At 38.3% G+C, this 18,833-nt stretch overlaps 1 long non-coding RNA gene and 3 other non-coding genes across 4 annotated transcripts; 3 read left to right on the forward strand and 1 right to left on the reverse strand.

Moving 5' to 3' along the window:
- The first annotated feature begins 1,164 nt into the window (after positions 1-1,164).
- On the forward strand, positions 1,165-1,237 carry Trnak-uuu. The gene has a single exon. It is a non-coding gene; the product is annotated as a tRNA-Lys (tRNA).
- Positions 1,238-2,535: 1,298 nt separating this feature from the next.
- On the reverse strand, positions 2,536-2,608 carry Trnak-uuu. The gene has a single exon. It is a non-coding gene; the product is annotated as a tRNA-Lys (tRNA).
- Positions 2,609-3,359: 751 nt separating this feature from the next.
- On the forward strand, positions 3,360-3,432 carry Trnak-uuu. The gene has a single exon. It is a non-coding gene; the product is annotated as a tRNA-Lys (tRNA).
- Positions 3,433-6,865: 3,433 nt separating this feature from the next.
- On the forward strand, positions 6,866-14,819 carry LOC108117571. Its single transcript, XR_001772895.2, has 2 exons — positions 6,866-7,218; positions 13,013-14,819. It is a non-coding gene; the product is annotated as an uncharacterized LOC108117571 (long non-coding RNA).
- Positions 14,820-18,833: the final 4,014 nt, after the last annotated feature.

Genomic DNA, 18,833 nt, shown 5'->3' on the forward strand with positions numbered 1-18,833 from the left:
TTATTTATTTATATGGATTTGGGTTCAATTTAACAATTAAAGTCTATTCCAAAAAAAGATTGCAATAAATTGATTCCATACTGTGTTCATTTTTATTCCGGTTACCCGCATAGTAAAATGGTATATTCATTGAAAAGTAAGTAACAGTCCATGGGTCCGCCACCTGTCCGTAAAAGCGCTGTGATTTCAGAAACAGAAAGCGGTAAGCCAAAATCGCGATCATATCGGAAACTAAAACAGTTATAAAGCTTGGATTGGTTATATACATTCTATAAATGACACCGCAGCATTGATGTTTTTTGTTCTAACGCCTATAAGCCGCGGAAAACTGTGCCATCCATAATATCATATTGCGTTTCTTCCTTTGACCTTGTCTTTGTGTTGTCAATGTCTATCGATTTACCAAAGATTTTTCAATTCATTTTTTTTTAAGCCTTACATGGACAGTGACGTCACCACCAGTTAGTAAACATGCTTTTTTGACAAAAGGTGACGCTTAGTTAATTTCCAATAGCAGAAAGAATACTTTAAAGTTGTTTAAAACAGTAAGGGGTATTTACTAGGCTATAGAGTTTCTTTTTGTTAATTTAGTTAATAGATTCGACTTATGGCACTCATTGCTTTTTCATTAAATCGTCGGGATTGACTTAAAATTTCAGACGGTTGCTGATAAGACCTAATTCTCAGATCGACGAAATTTGTTTCTCAGTTATGTGGCAGACCGGATTGCTATATATGTATTTTCGTCAATAGATTATGGTACTCAATCGAACTATTTTTTCGTCCGACCCTAAAAATCATATACGATACATATATGTTCATCAGAACCAATGACCGGGCCTATTTTGTTAGGTCCTTCTGTCTATCAAATTCAATGTCTGTTCAAATTCAAAGTCTTTCAAACTAGACTAATTCCAACAAGCCCAATGTTGACCAGTTAAGATTTCTTGATTAAATAATAGATTTTCTATTTCGCCTATTAAATACACTGAAAACCAAGACTAAATTAAGTTCAATACATCTATAAGAAAAAAACAGTAATTGCTGTAATGCTTTCAACTGTGTAACAAATGCGAGCTTAGAAATCGGAAAGGATAACTTTTTAAGCCCCTCCTTTAAAGTGCTTTGTACATGGCTGGGCAGTTTGGCGGCTCCTTGTGCAATGCCCGGATAGCTCAGTCGGTAGAGCATTGGACTTTTAATCCAAGGGTCCAGGGTTCAAGTCCCTGTTCGGGCGATCTACTCTTTATATTTTTTTTGTAAACCCAAAATATTTTCTTTTTTCTTTTTTTTTAATTAAGTTTTCTGCAATTATTGGGAAATATAAAAATAAAACGGCCACTAATGTCACCCTGCACCGTGCAGTTGGCAACGCGGCTGCCGATCAAGCAGTTTTCATGAGCTGCTTGATGTCGATGGAGTGGTGCGCCGATAAAGCAGTTCGCTTGAAATCGAGTCACAACCGGTGACGTGTGGTCGAGTTTTGGACGCAGGCGCTCCGACTGGAAGGTTGGCAGCTTCTGTAATCACGCTTCTGTGAGGTCCGATTGTGGGATGGCCTGAGGCTGGGATCTACTGTGTAACGGACTAGCTCATGTTGACGGAACGTCCGCACTAAGCTTGCCATCAATATGGGTGCCATGGAGGAGTCCGCGGCATTCAGGTTGGCTAAGGAGGGATGAACCGGGCCAGGGGTGAAAACCAGCAGCCAAGAGTTCCCGTGGTAGGCAGTAGTGGGATAGCGTACCGGAGTGAACTGCCGTTATCAGCCCAACCAATATGGTTGGACCACAATCTTTTTGCGACCGCTTAAAAAACTATTTTTTCAAAATGTCTAAAAATTATTTTCTACACGTATTACAACAATTGCAAAGTACTTTTTCGGTGAGTCACTTACGTTATGCCTATGTAGTTTTTTTTTATTTTTCCCACAAATTGTTAAATTGAAATCTTCTAGCCACCTGAAACCACACAAATATTTCTTTTTCTTTTGGGAAACTAAAAATGACCACTTACATATTTTCTATATAAAATATGTAATTTATCTACTTCTATTACGAGTATCCTATGTGCTGATAGAGCACTTAACTACTGCCGATGTATTGTATCAATATCAATATCAATATCGGAAATCGTTATCCCCAAATAAAAAATAACATATATTAACTTGTAAAATACATTTCGCTTAAGTTATTTATTTTTTTCTACATAATCTAATCAGGAAAATAAATTGATCCGTGTAAGCTGGAATATATTTAAATATTTTTAGAACGTATTTTCGTTTTACATTATTGGACTTTTTATTTGGCCAATGACTACCTACCACTACATTTTTTTAAACCTGATGCTAATTATTATGTTTTCCCCATTCTAAGTCAGAAACAAAATTATTAGCGAGCAAAACTAATTTGAAAAGAAGTGACTAATGTTCGTTTTGTTTTATAATATAAGATATTTATTTTCAAAAGCTTTAATTAAATATTTTTAAATATTTAATAAAAAAACATAAATGATCTTAACCAAAAAAAATATTGCCGCCCGAACAGGGACTTGAACCCTGGACCCTTGGATTAAAAGTCCAATGCTCTACCGACTGAGCTATCCGGGCATATGTCAGTCTGGCGCCAGAAACGTTAGATATACGAACGTTGATTCCACCTCCTGGCATCTAATATCCCACTTGAAAACTTTTCTATATATATGTATATGTATATATGCTATACATACAGATGTGTGAGTCCTTTCATGTATTTTTAGTTTTGGGTATAAAAGGCATCTGTTTTCTATTAAAATAAATGTTAAGCTTGACAAATAATTTTGACAATATAAAAGGATCGATAAATGTAGAAAGATATGTATTCCTTTCCTAATTGGCAACAGTTAAAAGCCAGGCACTTAAAAAATTTTCAGTGTATAAGCAGTTAGATATGGATGCAAGCAGTGTCAAATGGAAGGTAACGCAGTAGTCATTTACTGCTTAGCATCGATAAAGTATTTTTTCGATAGAGAAGTCATACAGTAGACACTAAGTACTGTGTACATGGATTCAAATGATTTAAAAATTAAAACGAAACAAGACTTAAATGTTTTTTATGTTCTAAAATTAAATTCCCATTTTAGTTATACTTATTATTTCACTGTACAACAAAATATGCAATATATATATATAATATTTTATATTATATTAACATTTTTTTATAAATGAGAAAAACAGCCGTCTCTTTCAATTTCCAGGTTGCCAAAAATATTAAGCTTTTTGAAGCTCTTACTGAAAGCTCTTTTCTGCTTCTTTGCTAGAGCAGTAGTACTTTTATGAGCCCTAAGTACATCAAGACAGTTTGACATCGTGGTGGTTAAATGCCCGGATAGCTCAGTCGGTAGAGCATTGGACTTTTAATCCAAGGGTCCAGGGTTCAAGTCCCTGTTCGGGCGGACTTAATTTTTTTTTATAAATAAATTTATAGCATTAATGTTTTATTTTTGTTGCGTTCAATTTGAGATATAAACTATATCACACACTCTGCTTTGATTCGAGTCTCTTTTTGGTTCTAACAAGTCGTGCATGGCAGAGAAATAAATCTATGAACTCTCGAAGAGAAATCGTACAGCAGCCAGAGCCAGGCCAACATCTAATTGAACCCTCATGAAATTAGCACCTTTTATTTGTGTTTCCATTTACTGTCGACATCGTGGATGTGGCCTTACCCAAATTGTGTGCTGTACAACGTTCCTCCGCTTTTCTGTATCTATAGATACTACCGTATCTACTACTCCACGGATATGTGTCTGCGAGTTTTCGATAGAGATTGTGTGAGTGCGATGTTTGCTAGACTCCGGCGGCAAAACGAGGAGCCCGGCTTTTATTGTTGGCCGTTTTCTGAACACGGAGAGAAAAAATGATTATTTGTAGCGAAATTTACCTTTATTAATAAAGATTTTAATAAATTTAAGAGTTTAAAAGTTGTGGCTTTTATACTTATCATTCAACATTTACAGATAATTATCAGATAAGACGTAATTAGCTACCGAAGTACGTATTTCTCGTTAGCAGCCCTAATATCATTTTACGCTTAACAGTTCTAAGTTTTTTCTCTGTGTCACTGGATACGCTCAAGAATTTTTGACACACTTTCCTGCCCCGCCGAAGACAATGAAACGGGTACATATAGTATGTACCGATACCAAATCGTGGCGGCTCTGGTCGATTTAGCAACGGACTTGGATGCTGGTTGCTGTTTGTTGCCGCCTGCCAAGTGAACTAGAAAACGAATGCGTTTAATTAGCATTCATTACGACGAATCATCAAATTGCCCCGCCGCTCACGATGCAACAATAAAAGCCGGGACGAAAGGCCCGTGAGGAGAAAACGTTTGGTGTACATGCTAATCTACAAAATAAACGCAAATATTTAGATGATAAACCAAAGTCAAGAGACGTTTTCAAAACTGTTCCATGACGTTAGATGATATGCTAGGGAGAAATTCTATCAAGGCTGCCACCATTAGCGACCTCTTACCTGTTGTTGGGCCCGGAGTTTGTACCGCTTCAGGTAGCCATCGCATAAAAAAGGAAAACCAAAGGAAAATATGGGCCATAAATTAAAAATGGCAAACAAGAATGGGACAATGGGTTTCCTTCGTTAGAGCCGGCCAGCAGCTTGCATTTCTCATTTCACATTTCTTTGGCCGTTTATGACGGATTCAAAAAACAAAAATGGCGAATGTCACAAAAATTCTTCAGTTTTTTACAGTTGCATCTGCCTAATGAACTATCTGAATTATGCTCAAGAAGTAGTAATTTTGAGATTTACCTAAACTCTGAAATAGCAAACATTTGATAGAATATTGATTATTTATCCAAATTATGTTTTGTAACTTTTCCATTAAGTTATCATCATAATCATAAGCAATATTATCTCAGAAAGCCAATCCTGTTCAATACTTTAATTTTAAAACAAAGTTTATTAAGACATTATATTGACAACCGTATATCTTTTACTTAATCAAAACTCAGGACCAGTTTGATAAACCAAATCGAACCAAATCAAGCTGAATTCCCTGCTAATATGTATGGGAAACACAGATTCCTCCCAATTTAAAAAGAAGCTAATTGAAATGCTGCCTTGGTTTGGATTTCATAACCAAGTTGGCAAATGACTAACCTTAATAGTGTCCCCTTCGATGGCCAACTGTGTAATTATCAGTGCAACAAATTTGAATTTAACGAGCGCATCAACACCAGACTCCGCCCACAGCCCTAATCCCAGCCCCGATGAATGGGGTCACTCAGGACCTCTCGAGGACCTCGAGTCTCCCTAGCGAGGATTTTCCTCAGCAAAGCGACGGTCTGATTAATGAGGCTTTAAATATCCCACTTTGATTTCATTCTGAAAACACGCGGAGCGTTCTCGTTGCTGCTCCTCCGACAAAGAAGTTTCATTGACTCTCAGCTTGGTGGAGAGCTCGAAAGGGGGGCCGGGGAGGCAGGACATGCAGGGAAAATGCTATATACATATATCAGGAGCGCTACACTGGCCTCGTAAATAGTCGAGTGAACTGAGGTCCTCCTACGCACACACATGAAAATCTAGTGGGCAACTGAGAACTCTGGAAACAGAGTCCACAAAAGTCTACAAATGAGCTGGATGTGCTCGAACTCTCCCAAGTACAATCCCGCATTTTTGCGCCCTGGAAAACAGGAGGTGCACTTAGCGAAACGATGGAGAACAACGTCCTTTTGGTATACTTTTAAGAAGATGTCTACTTGTATATAATTTTTGCGATTTTATCACTAATATTGTACATAAAATGCCTGGTTACTTTTATATTTTTATACTACCAGTAACTAGTTAAGAATTATTTAATACAATAGGGATAATGTATTTTAAACATAAGATATAATATATAAAATATCCTATATATTTAAACCACACTCTCTTTTTCGTAGAATAAAACAAATATAGCATTCTGTTTTTCTTGTATTTGGGTCTAATTCTTCCTAAAATAAGAACCTTTTTTCATAATCGCATTGCACATTTTATTTTATAAATACTGCTAAATCTTTTATTGGCTCTTATTTTCATTTAGATTAATGAAATATTATTTTTATTTTTACATTGTTATATCAAATGTTAAGTTTACCGATGAACGTGAATTTGTGATTTAAATTTAATAAACACTTTAAATTTGTATCATGTGAAGTTAAGCAATTATACAACTGTATTTGTTTTCTAACAAGAAGGTGCTTTCCAACTAGAGAAAATGTTTAACGCATATAAAAATGAAATATTCAAATACGAAGTGGAATTTTAAATGAAAAAACATAGAAGATTGTAGGTAGTTTAATGTAAAATACAATCAAAAATCATAATTTATCAATAACTTGTTGGGACTATCTTAATCACTAACTCGAGACTTGCTATTATTACGACTTTGCTATTATTACGAAAAATATTACTTAAAATGTAGTTCTTATTATTTCAAGAACTTTAAAGTCTCTGCAAATATACAATTCTATAAGGTAGTTAGAACAGGTTACAAACGACGACTTAACAAAGTAATCTAACAAAATAAATAGAGTCATAAATAAAATTTCTTCAAGTGTGGTCGCAATGCTCTCTTCTGCTGTCTAGCGCTCTCAGCGAACTCTCCGTTCAACGTTCCTGGCCCGATTCTCTCCCTGGAGTTACGTGCTTGGGCCACACACAACCCAGATCCAGACCCAGATCCAGATGCCAGGGCAGCAGGGGAGGGAGGTTGTGGCGGGAGAGCGGGCATTATGGCTGTTATCAACTTTGGCAAAAAAAAACACCGCTTACCGCTCGACGGCCGTCGACTGCGCTGAAATGGTGAGCTGGGCTCACTTCAGTTTCAGTTTGAAATTTGACGCCGACCGCGGCGGAACGTTGAGCGTTCTGCTCCCAGAGAAACCAGCGGCCATCGCCCGCCGCTGCTTCTGCTGGCGTCGCAGCGGCAGAGCAGCCATTATCCTGCAGGAGGCTGCGACCTGATCCCTGGGCCATCATCTATTAATCTGTCTGCGAATTAAACGAAAAACTGGCCAACTGGCCAACGAACCCAAAAACACTCTAAAAACTCGGTGCAAAAGTGTTGAAAAATCAAAGAAATTGCAATTCTCAAATCGAATTCATTGAAAAACTTCGAAACTTGTTAAGTAAAATGGATTTAAGGCTGAGCTCTACCTTCTCATTCCCAGCAGGTATGTTTGAAAACTCAAAATTTATACAAATATTATTTAAAACAGAAAAAAAAGGAATAAGCTGAGCAAAAGTCACCAAGTCAGTACGCATGTGCACTAAAAGGGGCTTGATAGGGCGGTGGGTGGTCGAGCCATAGTCAATTGCCATTTCCAAAGCCTGCGCCTGTCCTCGTTTTGACTCGTCGTCGCCTCTGCATAAGTGTAACTGTGTGTGTGTGTGTTTGTGTGTGCTTTGTTTCGAGAGTGTGGTGGTGTCGCGAGCGCCCGGAAATGTGCTCCTTTCATCCACTTTTCATTTGCGCAGAACACACACACACACACTCCACCTCTCACCCCTGCAATCCTACAAAAGTCGGGCGCAAAAAAAAGAAAACCGAAAAGAAAAAACCCGAAACCGAATTTCAACCTCGTTGTCGCGCTATCAGCAGCAGCAACAACAACCCCCTGGCAGAGGCAGAGGCAGAGGCAGCCCAACCCCCTTTTCCCTTGGCCTCTTCCCGCTCAGCAACTTGCATTTTCCCCCGCTCCTAGTGGAAAACACTTGTCCCGCCATTTAGTGCATGGGTTAAGTAGTATACCGAAATATTAGTGGCTGTGCCCAAGAAAGCGGCGACAGCTGCTGCAGGCCACCCACCCATCATAATGCCGTAATGGAAACAGTGGCGGAGGGGGCAAGACGATGATTATCGGGTCTAGATACGCCAAGTGGCAAAGTGTTAAGCCTCGGGCCGAGATTGGGATGATGATGATGATGGTGGTGGCAGTGGCAGTAGCAGTGGCGGTGATGGAGACCCAACCCCAAGCTTCTGCAGCGGCTGCATTTAATGGGAGTGCGTACATAGAAAGCTGCAGTACATTATATACACTGGCAGAAATGTAGGCTGAGTTTGTTGTTAGAAAAGCGTATTTATTTATTATAAGGTTTATTAAACACTTGCAGTTTAAATTGTGAAGTTAAAAGAAGTAAGATATCAGTTTTAAGTCTAACTTGAAGGATAGCTATTCGCCCTTGGTAGTAGCAGCTACTAAAGTATAAATTGGCGAATTTATACGGGCAAAATGAAATGCAAATTTGTGCTAAAGATTTCCATTTAACTAAGTCCAAGTAGCTGCTTATAAAAAGACGCAAATCTTTTGTAGTTTTAAGCCATTTTATGGACAATGCTAAATAGTAATGCAAATTTTGCTTTAAATAACGAAACTTTTATGACTTTTCCAACGTTTTTAGCAATATGACTATTAGGGATAGTTTTTGTGCTGATTTCTAAGATAAGATAATAAAGGGCACCACTTTTTTTCTCCGTGTAAATGCATTTACCCCTTCACAAAGGGGCTGCGCGTAAGGTGCGTGTCACCCGATTTCTGGCCAGGGATGCGCAGCAATATGGCGCTGCTTTCGCCATGGGGAACCCCCTGGAAGAATCTCCCTTTTTCGGATGGGCTCGCCAGAGAGAAAGCTGCAGTAAAAACTAAAAACCAAATAGTTTTGAAGTTGTTTTCCGTTTTTACCAATTGTTTCTTTGCTCATTTAGTATGCAAATGGTTCGAACTAAAACCGGCGACTGACTAATAACCAAATGAGCAGGTGACGGCTAACGAAACTTGCTGGGTCACAGGCTTAATAGGAAAAGCAAAGTAAATAAGAGTTTATGGCTTTTTTATGCATCTGCTGACGTTGGTTATTGAAATCTCCGGACTGACGGCCAGAGACTTTTTTCTTTGGCCTTTCGACAAATTCGACGAACAGGTCGTCTCAAAGTTTGGCTGATATCTTTATGAAGGCGCTGGGCCAACAAGTTCGTTTGGGCTTTGACCTGAATCTGAATCATATATTTGCCTGGTGGGTTGTATAATTATCCGGCTTGTCCACATGGCCCACAAAATGCATGCAATGTTGCCTCAAATTCCTCTGGGCAATTAAAACCTTTTACAAGTTAGCTAAGCTGAGCCGAGCTGGGCGGCGTTTTGGTGAGAGGGAGTGCCTCAGATTAGATATGAATTTTTAAGAGTTTGCATTGGGAATGTGTGCTGCTCATAAATATGAATGAGCCGAGGAAAGTGTCAAGCGTTTACAGATTCAAATCTGTGACTTTCAACAAAGAGTCACTTCCTCTGTCCTCTGTCCTCGGTTCTGTGTCAATGGGTCACCAAATAATCGAGGCTGCGTTGAATAAGTCATAAAGTGCAGTTATGCAAATGGCAGCCTAAGAATAGCTTTATTAAATATATATTTCTAAGCTTCATTCACATAAATTTATTGAATGGCAAGGCGTCTAATTTATTTCGCAAAAATCCCATAATAAAAATGGCAAATAAACAGTCCTAAAATACAAACTTGAAAGTTGATGATTCCAAACCGGTTGACACGCTGTTAATTGTTTACAATCTCAGCTCTTACGTCAGAACCAGCCTCTATAAGCAATTATTTGAGCAAACCATTTTGGGAACCCCCAAAAACCCCCTGAGAAATTACATTCACCTCAGCATCGACCTTGCCACATGCCGCATTTTTTACGAGCATAATCCCTTATCGCATATCAGATATTAACATACCCTTAGAACTCCATTTCAAACTACCCCATGAGGACTCAACACTGGGCAGGGAACTTCTTCCACCGAAATTGGGGTAACTGCAGTATGACATATTTATTGGAATTTCATGCAAATTTCCAAACAATCAGCCAGTCGGGGGAATGCAGCTGGCCTGGGAACTTGCACTTTTCCAACAGCACAGTGAACAAATTGGGAAGTATCAGTGTCGAGAGACGACTAAATATTGTTAAGTATCTGTCTGGCTTTATTCTTCCGTTGAGTATTTAAAGATAACAGGCTTGTTAACCTGAGAAATATTATTATTATTCCGTTTATAAAGTTAAAAAGTCAACTTCCAAATCACAAATTTCTACAAAATATTTCCCGATTTAAGACCACCTCAACCCACTGTCCTTACTATGCCACCTGGGAGCGCATTTCTGTTGCCCGCGCATTTCCATTAAGCCCAGTGAAGAGATAAATTAAGACACTAAAAATAAATAAAAGGCAAAAAGAGCAGGCAGGAAGAACAGGAATCGCGAGAGGAAGAGGAGAGACGCGTATTTTTGTAAACAACAAACAGACACCGACAATATCGGGATATCGGTATATAGAACGAGAACGGAGACCGGAGACCGGAGACCGGTATGTGAGCCCCCTGCGATGGATATGGGGGTAAAGATACTGAATCCAATACCCATACAGATCCAGATACAGATACAGATGTACGGATACAAAATGCCGCAAAACAAAGGCAGGTTCAAAATAAATGCAAGAAAAAAGAATTGCAAATCGCGAACCGCGAACCGTTTTCGGAATTTCTTTCTCAGCTCTCTTTTAGCATTTCTACCTGCCTCTCGATTTTCGCGGCGAATGGCGGGAAGGCGAAGTGGCAATAATAATATTATTCAGTAAACTGAAACAACCTTGGCCTCCGAAGCTCCGCGCTCGATGCAAACAGCTCAACATGGCAGAGGTGCAGAGTACAGTGAGGCAACAGTGATTGAATGGTGACGCTCGGGCACAATGCACAGTGACACTTGGCACCGAACTGACCAAGGTAAATGATCTGCCTCCTCTTCATCCCCCCAAACACACTCACCTCTTCTTGCGCAGACAGACACTTTGATTTATGTGCGAAGTTGTCTTCATGTGCTAAAAGCAACATTGCAAAAATTTAGCCAGTCATTGCCCCTTTGTGCCGACGTATCTGTTGCTGGACGGTCGATGGTTTATGGGTCTGGTCAGGGAATAGGTTAGCGGAAGGTACAGGGGGATGCACTGGGAAAAATAATGGAGTTTCTATTTTATTTATTCCTTTCTGAGGACAAGGCAACATCCAAGCACTCTATCAAACTTCAAATGGCAAAAACATAATAATCATTTTACTTTCTTAATACTAAACCCCGTTTTCTCCGAGTGCACAGGTGACTGGGGAGAAGATACGCATTCTTTACTTGCCTTTTGTACACATTTCGCGCTACTTCCGGAGGGGTTTGCTCTTGGGGTTTCTCTTCTTATCTTCCTGCTGTTATTGTATCTCAAGACAGAATACAACAGCCCCAGGAGTTAGATAAAACCAAAGAAAATAACAAATTGATTCATTTGGCTTACAAAACTGAGTTATTAGGTTAGCCAAAAGGTAATTAATGAACTTCCTAAGCTCGCGGCGCGATTGAAAATCATTTTGGTGTGTCTATCAGCAAACAAAAATAGCAAAGAATTTCCCAAAGCGGCCGAAATTATATCTGACCCGCTCGTACATCATACTTATCAATAGAGATACGGGCTGGGATATCGGCGGAATACTTTGTAAATTAATTAATCAATGTTTCAGGGTAACAAAGAAAAGACGATTAAAAAGTTTGTCGAATTACAAGATAGAATTTAACACAGAAAATATGATAGATAGAAGTGATAGGATGTGAAGGTTTTCTAAGATGCAAATTTTAGTTTTGGAAGTAATGGCAGAACATAGAATAGTCAAGTTGAAAAACAAGTATCTTTGATGCCTTCAAAACAGAATGATTGGGCATTAAACGGTAAAGGAATAAACTCATTTTATTGATCTTCAAGCATAAAACTTGGCCATAAATAAAGTTGTTTTGCTACGGAATATCAACTTTCTAATAATGGTCAGCAGATGATGCATAACGTGCATCTGAAATGAACAGTCAATAAATGTGAGGTTTAAGCATATATTTAGAACATTATCAATTTGATGACTTGTTTTGCTCCAAAGGGGAAGTCGGACTTGAACATCTCTGTATCTTGAATATAAAAGTGTGTTAAACTCATATCTATAAATATAGTTTTACAATAGGCCAGTTTAGCTGAACTATCATTAGCATCTCGGCATGACTGTACACAATGGCCGTGAATTGTAAGTTTCGCTAACTGAAAATGCTGCCAACCGCAAAATCCTTCGCTCGCTTGGTGGCAAAAAATTAACGACAGATCTATTATTTCCATAATATATTTAATGTTGCCAAATATTTGCACTGCATTAGCGAGCTTCGGGAGGCCGTTGAGCATGTATATTTCCTGACGATTTCGCGTTAAGTGCTGCCTTCTGACCACGTGAAGTCAATTAGCATTTCTGATTCGGGGGTGCCGTGGGCCTGGGGTGATGTAATATATTTTTTCGCTGATTTCGATTCGGCAAGACGGCGTTAATTTGGTTAAGGTGTTGAAATATGGAGCACTTTGACCAGCAAACTTCAGCTGGATGATCACAGAACGACTTAGTCCCAGCTGCCTTTTTGCCTGCCCAACTGCCTGGTCCTTCACCCCAATATCCCTCTCTCCATTCGGCTACCAAAAGTCCTTGCTACCCCTTGTGGATTGTGTGTACATATTTGGAGAGCACACCCTCTCTCTCTTTCTCTATTGCAATCTCTCTCCCTTCCGCAGGGTTAAATAGAGTCCCGAGCAGCCATGTTGAGGCTGCAAAAACGACAACAAGGGCTGCAGACAAAGAGGCACCGCAGGCAGGCAGAAGGACAGCAAGACAGCAAGACAGCACGACAGAAAGAGAGGGAGCATCGGAGGGTGTGCAAAGTCAAGCGATTCGTCCTCCTTCCTTTGTTTACGCAAGATTTGTTGCCATTACGGCCCTAATCCGGGGGATTTCTAGGGTAACCGTAGCCCGCCGGCCCCGAAAAGGTTTTTGACTTTGCCAGCTTAGTAGAGACTAAGGCCTGCCGCTTAGTGCTAATGAATCCTGCTAAAAAGTCATTAATTAATTGAAATTTCATTACAGGACACACGAACTACATCGGAGCATCTGTCGGAGCAGCACCTCTCACTCTCTTCTTCCGCCCATTACTCAGCAGTCTTCAAAGGGCTTACTGCTGAATCATCGCCACCATCATCATCGTTACCGATTTACCAATTCACCGATTTGGAGCAGGAACGAGACGGCTTAAGGAAGTGGCGCCCAAGACAGGGAACCTCGACTGGCGGCTGGCGACTGGCGACAGCGATCCAGGTCGAGAGCTTAGCGAGGCGACTCACTGATTGATTTCAGTGCAAACAGAAGACAACGAAGTTAACACCCCCGCCCATGGGCAGATCTATCTATCATTCATTAAATGTGTTTCTTGTCTATCCAATTTCCAGGCCTCGCACCCATTTTATCGACGTGAAGAAAGTGCCGTAATCCGCGGGCAATCAATTAGATACAAGCTCACTAAGCACTCCCAAAGACATCGCAGCCGTATCTTATCTTATCGCCGCTTCTTCCGATAAGGTCGGGCCTTACTTTCCGCACTCTGCGTTTTTTCGGACTACTGCCTAATCTCGGGCCACTCGGTGAGGTCTTGGCTTCAGTTTGGTTTCCAGAGGCGAGGGCGAAGACAACACGGAGCTGGCTTCTGCGCTGGCAAAGGAAGGGCTTCCGTGACTTTGCACGGACTCGGGCACGGATATGGACACGGAGACCTCGCGAATGCCTCGAATTAATTGGCAGGCCACGGCGAGCTTTGTAATCACATTTATGGGTCATTCCATAATTTCGAAGGAATAGAGGAACCCGTTGTATAGCCGCCAGCCATCGTCGCATCACGTGTGGCACGATAAATATAATTTTCCCGAGGCGCATGTAATTGCCGCTCCGCCTAAATTACCCCGCCTTGTACACACACATTGTATATGTTTATTAACAATTTCACTTTTTTGCAGCAGTGATTGCTCACCTGAGCTCATTCAGCCGCCTGCGACTGTTAGGTCTCCTTCAGTTTGCTCCACGTCTACCCTGTAGATCCGAATTTGTTTTACTCTAGCTTTAAGGACAAATTCGGTTCTAGAGAGGTTTGTGTGGTTCAATGTTCATCGATAGCCGAATACGGAAGTGAAATCAAAAATAAGTGAAAAAGTGAATTATGTATATTAGAGCTCATTCGCTTGCTTGACTTGAATTTGAGTTTGTGTATAAGATAAGATTTCGCTGTCCTAGTAAAGTACTCAAAGATGAATTTCTGCATAGTTTCAACTTGCAGCTACTCTTCTTTTTTAAATTAAGGAAATTAAAACTTGTATGAAATGTTAACAGAGTGGAACCTATTTAGGGATGACTCACTGTACAAAAATCTAATTACTGTTGCCAAGTAATACGTTTCCACTGCTTACCATAAAAGCCATGATAATGAATTGCTGTCTTGACACAATTTTCTTTGGCTTACATTTATAGATAAGAGCACTGGGCCTTAAAGTTTCACTTTTCAATGCCAATGATTCAAAGGCAAAAGATTGTTAAGCATTATTAGTTATTTTTAATAATCTAAGAATTTTGATAGCTTAAAATTGTAAAAAACGAGAAAAACAAATTTCTTACTTCCATTCTTTAGTAAGTAGGAAGGCGTGTTTATTAAGCTAAATATAAGATAAAATTGTAAAGTGTGCTCTATGATTAATTTTTAGTTCAGTGTAGCTGTAAGTATCTTCTGAATTAAGGAACCTAGTCTGTCTCAAGAATGCGTACACTGTCTTCTTGTTTGTTTTTACTTTAAAGTAAAGAGCTTGTAACATCAGAAAAATGTAATAAAATGTTTTACCTTTTTAAACCCCTATGCCCAATGTATGTTTTATCGATTTCTAATGAAAAGTTTATAGTTTGTTATTCAGATACTCGCATAATATTCCTATAAACAGCGCTGCAAAGCCAGCAATTCCCTCCAAGAATTTCCACATCCATCAATTGAAATTTCTTGCCACCGGACATGGAACACTTCGTTGCTATTGCTGAATTCTTTCGCTTTCATTTATATTCCTGCCGACTTCCATTTACTCGATGTGTTGCATGAAATTTACATTCTGACAATTTTGCATACAAATTGCCATTACAATTTCGCAAGGGGGTGAGGGGCTGTTCCTTCAAACTCGAGGGTATGTGTGTGTGTGTGGAGTATCTGTGTGTGCGCTCTAACAAGACATTTGGGTCAAGTCGATTGTGTGGCGTCGATTTCTGGTCGTGTTCGTGGCGGAAGGGATTGTCAAAGTCTGCAGTTTGGCCAAAATGTCCGTGCACTTTGGCCAATTTGCATAGGACGCCACTTGAGTCACATCCTTAGCCCATTATGTCCGGATAGCTTTTCGCCACCCACTGGCAGAAATTCCGTCCGGGTAAGCTGGCCCATAGCAGTCATCAGGAAACCTCCGAAATATTCCACAAATAACCAGTAATAGTAATGACAATATTTCGTTCAGAAAAGCATTATTGAAGCTCATTTAGATATTGAATTCGACATTTATCAATTGTAATTCTTAATAATATTCCGATAGGGTTTTTGTATCTTATTACTGATAAGCCTAAGCTGATTGAGTTCCTAATTACATATAATTTGTAATTAGGGAAAAGCAGGTCATTTCCTAATTTTTATCTTTTATCTTACAAGCTTAATACAACTTCCGGAAGGTGCTGAGCTTAGAAGTTGGTCTCGAAAATGAAACATTTTAACACAAGATTTTAGTAAATGCCATCTGTTTTCGTTTCGTTTTAATGACTGAACAGAGCAGCGAAATGATAACGATAACAAGTTAAAAAATAAACTATTGGAGTTTTACAAGCAATTATATCTACTTGATTACCTATTTTGAAAATTAACAATTTGAAACAATCAGAAAGTCTTAATCATAGTCTAATTTAAAAATTTAAATATTACCACTGGATGTAGATGTATATTCTGATACGAAAAGAAATCACTAGAATAATAATATTCTTAATTTTTTCTGCACTTATATGTATATACATATTTAGGTAATAGGTAAGGTATAGGTAATAGGTTATATATATATAGGTTATAGGTAACCGACCACTAAAAAGTAATTTTTAATAATTGTTGGAAGTTGGGAATGACCCTCCTAAGTGATATTTAGAAACAAGTTAAGATTATCAACTCTGTATCTGGTCTATAAGCATAACTATATGAATACTTTTTCGCAATATTATCGATATTTAAATGCTGTAGATCAACCATAAAATATAGAAGAGAAATGTACAATTTGACCAATCTGAATAATCAAAAATGCATTCCGACCACCACTTGTTTTATTTATCGAAAACCACTTTGCGACTGCGCAGAACGGGAGTTGTCAACTTCAAGTACCACACCGGGTAATAATAATGCAGCGCCAACTCAGAAAGACTTCACACGACATTTCGACTAATTGGTTTGTGAAAATTTTTATTACACACAGCAAATCTGTCCTTTTCAGCAGCAACATTAGCAGAGATCCACGTCAGCCGGAAGAAATTGTCAAAGGCAGCCATCGAGGGATTAATCCATGACAACGCTAATCCGATAAGAATATATCAAAGGGTATACATTTAGAAAGTTGTCCTAAAAATTATTAATAATTAATAGAGATATATAAATACCCTAAAACAAATGGTCTAAAAATGGATTTTATTGGCTTGCTGATAAATTAATTCCTTTAACAACAGTCATTTAATTCAACTTTTGATTTTGAACTAACCAATATCTTTCGTTAGGAATCGAACATTTATCGTTCAACTTTTTGGTATCGATAGGAAGAAAATTTAAGTGCGATAACTGAAGCTATCGTGCGGCTAACAGGAAACATTTAATGCTAATATGTTTGGCCTTCGTGAAAGCCTCTGAAAAGAAAGATTCGCTCAAATTTAATCTTCAGATCTATGAACAATAATATGATATTGCAATGGTAATACCTGAAATTGAATTTGGATAATTGAAAGGTGATTACTATTATTATAGCTTAAGGAAAACAATTTCAATTTCTCTGATAATGAAGATTTTGTAGTGAGCAGCTTTACAGATATTGATATACAATTTTGAATCAACAATTTAGTGCTGTTTTATTTTGCACGTTTTAAAACTAATAACGTTTTCGAAGTGGCCGTTGCTCCAATGCTTGCTCTCTTTCTGTCCAAGCTACACTGCTATTAATTTGCAGTTAAGAACAAAAATTAAATTCCTCTCTTAGCAAAGACCAGCACCATTCAATTTTACTCTCCTCCACTGCTTGAAACCAGGCAGTGCATATCCGCTTATACATTTGACAAATACATTTGGATCGAGGTAAATTATACATTATTTATTCTACATAAAATTGGTTTGGATATCGGCTAGTGACAATGAGTAAATATTTTATTTGCTTTTATATTTACACATTTATTTTATTTGAATTTGTTATTTGTTTTATAATAATAGTTTAATATTTTAAAAATAATAAATGTTTATTTTAGCATATTTAAGTATACTACTTACAGGTCTCTGATTTCAAAGAAATCGATGATAAATTTCTTTCTTGATTTATTCATTGAAAATAAGTTGTTTATTAAACAAAATAAATATAATAATTATTAATAGGTTAGTTGGATAAAAAATCGCATTTAACTTACTCTCAAAAAACAAATATATAAATTTCCTAAATTAAGAACTAGAAGAGACAAATATTATACATATTCGAAAAATTTTAGGATTCGGAAATTAAAAACCTTTTTCTAAGGGATTCACAACTTCTTATTGGATTCTCTCTTTATACGATATTACTTTTATATTTCTTTTGTCAAGATAACCAAATGTACAAAAATAATAGTTGATATTTTATTTATTTGGAAATGATAAAGAATTCTTTTCAACTCACAATTTAATATTATTTCTTGAGGTTTTTTAAGTTCGTACGAAGACTCTTTAAATTGACCAACAAAAGAATCGAAATCAAAAGACAAACCTACACATAGCAAAAACTTTCCCATGAACGAATGTTGCAAGTTTCTGGGTGTATATATTTTTTGGCGAAGTCTGGGGCAGAAGCACGTCAACGAAATAATCAACATAAGGACATAAAAAAGGCAAAGGACTAAGCGAGCGGCAGAAATGACATTGACGGCTATGTGAACGGAATAAAATTTCATCAAAAATGCCACTGTCACAGACACACTTACTCCTCGGCGAGGGTAAGAATTGCAAATGGTTGGAATTGCTACTTTCATCTGGGTCTTTTTTGGATTCTGTTCATGGGGAACTTTCACTCTGTCGACGGGGTGGTGAAGAGCCAGAGAGTGAGGGTGGCTCAACAGGGATGAGGGTGAGAGCACACATCATATATGAGGATTTGCGGACCCTTCAGGTCTTCTCCAGCTGCCATTGCCTTGTCAAGGGGCTGTCAGTAGCAAAAACAAAGCCTTCAGAAGGCAGCCATGATGGGTACACTGCAAGAAATGGCACAAAAACAAGGATAGTTTTGGAAAAATAACAACTTTTCACTACAACTAAACTAAATCTTACTAACACTTTTTAAATATAAAAGAAAAATCATGTTCACTACATTTTTTCATAACAGCTGGAAGATATTCGTATAGGCATCTTTAACATACAAAATAAAAAATTAGAATAACAGTAAAGACCTTAGGTACAGAAGTAAGGATTCCCCACAGGTTGCTAATACACCTCCTCTTAGATATATTTCAAAATTGAAAACTTGTGAATTCAACATTCCTCAGTGTATCCATAGAGAATTGAGGAGCTACAACGATGAGGTAAAGTTTTTTACACCCCTAGTTTAAAAAAGTGTTGACGGCTGTTCCGCTGGCTAAATCT

This window comes from Drosophila eugracilis, unplaced genomic scaffold (assembly GCF_018153835.1).
Source record: "Drosophila eugracilis isolate 14026-0451.02 unplaced genomic scaffold, ASM1815383v1 contig_1438, whole genome shotgun sequence".
NCBI classification, from domain to species: Eukaryota; Metazoa; Arthropoda; class Insecta; order Diptera; family Drosophilidae; genus Drosophila; species Drosophila eugracilis.